We start from the raw sequence: 3,710 nt of genomic DNA on the forward strand, positions 1-3,710 counted from the left end.
TACCAGCTGCCACTGAGCCACACACACACACACACACACACACACACACACACACACACACACACACACACACACACACACACACACACACACACACACACACACACTAAGATGGCTGTTTGTGTGATCCCTCTGTCTCAGTCAGCCTGACTGCAGCTCCTCTCCTTTTGTCTCTCTTCTTACTCCCTGCGGCGGCCACCACTGTGTGTGTGTGTGTGTGTGTGTGTCTGTGTGTGTGTGTGTGTGTGTGTGTGTGTGTGTGTGTCTCTGTGTGTGTGTGTGTGTGTGTGTGTGTGTCTGTCTGTGTGTGTGTGTGTCTGTGTCTGTGTCTCTGTCTGTGTGTGTGTGTCTCTGTGTGTGTGTGTGTGTGTGTGTGTGTGTGTGTGTCTGTCTGTCTGTGTGTGTGTCTGTGTGTGTGTGTGTGTGTGTGTGTGTGTGTGTGTGTCTGTGTGTGTGTGTGTGTCTGTGTGTGTGTGTGTGTGTGTGTCTGTGTGTGTGTGTGTGTGTGTGTGTCTCTGTGTGTGTGTGTGTGTGTGTGTCTGTGTGTGTGTGTCTCTGTGTGTGTGTGTCTGTGTCTGTGTCTGTGTGTGTGTGTGTGTCTCTGTGTGTGTGTGTGTGTGTGTCTGTCTGTGTGTGTGTATGTGTGTGTGTGTTGAGGAGGGGTCTTGCGCTGCTTATATTGAGTCTATTGTCCACGACTGGAGCCTCTGCACACGTGCCAACATCACTCTAATATTTCATCTGAATCCCCAGAGACCTGGAGCTAGGACAGCTGCTGGAGAGAGAGGGAGGAAAGAGGGAGAGAGAAAGAAAGAGAGAGGGAGAGAGAGAGAGAGGGAGAGAGAGAGAGAGAGAGAGAAGAGGAGAGAGAGAGAGAGAGAGAGAGAGAGAGAGAGAGAGAGAGAGAGGCTCTCTCTCAAAAAGACTAATAATAAGTTAGTCTGGAATGTCACAAATATAAATCAAAATGCAAATATTAAATCAACGTACAGATGTTTTAATTAAGTTGTTTTTTAAATTTTCCTGTTTAAAAATATAAGAAAGAAATGTGTCCAAAGTGACTTACAATTCTGACTGTACACAACTTGAGTAATTGAGGGTTAAGGGTTTTGTTTAGGGGCCCCACAGTGGCAACTTGGCGGGACTTGAACTGGCAATTTTCTGATTGCTAGTCCAGTACCGTCACCACTGAGACACCACTACCCATCTAAAGAGGTCTAAAGTCCTGATAAGTGATAAATATTCACAGTTGCCAAAATCTGTTTAGACTATGAGAAACTGTTCAAGACTCAAGTGTTTAAGGAGATTATTAAACAGCCTCATCTGAGGGATGCCACAGAATATAGATCTACAGGCTAGTCTGACCCTATTGGCAAATCTGACACTATGGGCTATTCTAAACAACACATTTTAAAGATGTTTTCCTTGAGTTTGTAAAAAAAAGGTTTTCTAGCTATCAATAAGTTAGAAACACAAGTTAAAAACTTATCTTTCACTGTATTTATGTGTTTGACACGTTCATATTAGCTGGTGCTTAACCTTTATAAACCAGACTCACCCAGTCAGACCCACTGTGGTTGTCAGTGGTCAGACTCACCAGTCAGACCCACTGTGGTTGTCAGTGGTCAGACCCACCCAGTCAGACCCACTGTGGTTGTCAGTGGTCAGACTCACCAGTCAGACTCAGTGTGGTGTCAGTAGTTATATGCTGACAATGTTTCAGAGTCGTGTTAATTAATTATAGAACAGCTGTCTAATGTCCAATCTGTTGATCTGTTACTTATATCTGGCATACATGATCTGATGATACACATACATACACACACAGAGTAGAACAGAGGCAGCAGATAATACAGTCGATTAATGTTTGATTAGCTTATAACAATGATAAGCTGCATTAGTGTGATAGTGAATAGTGATCATCTTCAATAGAGTGTTAGTGAATAATGATCATCTTCATTAGAGTGAAAGTGAATAGTGATCATCTTCATTACATTTACATTTACGGCATTTAGCAGACGCTCTTATCCAGAGCGACTTACAAAAGTGCTTTGTCATTTACTCATAGAATATATCCAAGTACAGTATAGTAGGTTAGAATTAAACATACCAATTAACTAGAATACTGTAGAATACAGGGATGAATGCTGATACCTAGAAGTGCAAAATACACAAGGTCTATCTTAAACAATGATAAGTGCCAGAGTTTGTTAATAAGTGCTTAGAGTTTGTTTCAGTTGTTCTTTAAATATTCTGCAAATAGATGGGTCTTCAGTCTGCATTTGAAAACTGCAAGAAACTCTGCTGCCCAGACAGCAAGTGGGAGTTCATTCCACCATCTTGGAGTCAGGACAGAAAATAACCTCGATGCTTGTCTTCCATGAGACCTGAAGCAAGGTATTTCAAGCCGAGCCGTACTTGAGGTTCAAGGTATAGATTGGGCTTTGACCATTGACCTCATGTATGAAGGGGCTGGTCCTTTTTTGGCTTTGTAGGCAAGCATCAAGGTTTTAAATCTGATGCGTGCAGCTACAGGGAGCCAATGAAGGGAGCGCAGCAGCGGAGTAATGTGTGAACTTTTGTGCTGCTGCATTCTGGACAAGTTGTAGAGGTTTGATGGCTCTTAGAGGAAGACCAGCAAGTAGTGAGTTGCAGTAGTCTAGCTTTGAGATCACAAGAGACTGCACAAGCACCTGGGTAGCTTCCTGTGAAAAAAAGGGTCGAATCCTTCGTAAGTTACAAAGGAGGAATCTGCAAGACTGGGTTAGATTAGAAACATGAGTTGAGAATGACAACTGGTTGTCCAAAGTTACACCCAGGCTACAGGCAACATCGGATGGTGATACCAGGGAGTTCTCAAAGGAAAAAGTGAGGTCATGGTAAGGGTTGGGAATACCTGGGATGAACAGAAGCTCAGTTTTACAGGGGTTGAGCTTCAAGTGGTGGGCTGTCATCCATGACGCGATGCCAGTCAAGCATGCTGAGATACAGCTGGAGACCTGCATGTCAGAGGGTGGAAAAGAAAGAAATAATTGAGTGTCATCAGCATAGCGGTGGCAGGAGAAACCATGAGAAGATATTACATCACCAAGAGAACGAGTATACAAAGAGAAGAGAAGGGGGCCCAATACTGAGCCTTGTGGAACACCAGTCGAGAGTCTACACGGTTTGGATGTGGATGTCACCTGACCATCCCTCCAGATAGGACTGAAATCATCTCCAAGAAGAGCCAGTCACACCAAGCCTGGAAAGAACAGAGAGAAGAATGTTGTGGTTCAGAGGCTGCTGAAAGGTCTAAAAGAATCAAGACAGATGAAGTTTCTCAGTCACTGCTATGAGGGCCGTTTCTGTAGAAAGTGCCGGTTTGTAGCCAGACTGACTGGGATCATGCAGCTGGTTCTGGGTGAGAATAAAAGACAATTGATTATAAACTGCTCATTCAAGGGTTTTTGAGAGGAAAGAGTGATAGATATCACTCATTAGAGTGATAGTGAATAGTGATCATCTTCAATAGAGTGATAGTGAATAGTGATCATCTTCATTAGAGTGTAAACACTGAGCATTAGGCTTATTCTGCTCTATGTGTCTGTTCAGTCTGACCTTTATCAGTTGATGATCTAATCATTCTGTGGAGGGTCTGATTATTCTGACTGTTGCTCTGTGTGGAGGGTCTGATTATTCTGACTGTTGCTCTGTGTGGAGGGTCTGAT

Source organism: Electrophorus electricus, chromosome 18, assembly GCF_013358815.1.
Source record: "Electrophorus electricus isolate fEleEle1 chromosome 18, fEleEle1.pri, whole genome shotgun sequence".
Taxonomy (NCBI): Eukaryota; Metazoa; Chordata; class Actinopteri; order Gymnotiformes; family Gymnotidae; genus Electrophorus; species Electrophorus electricus.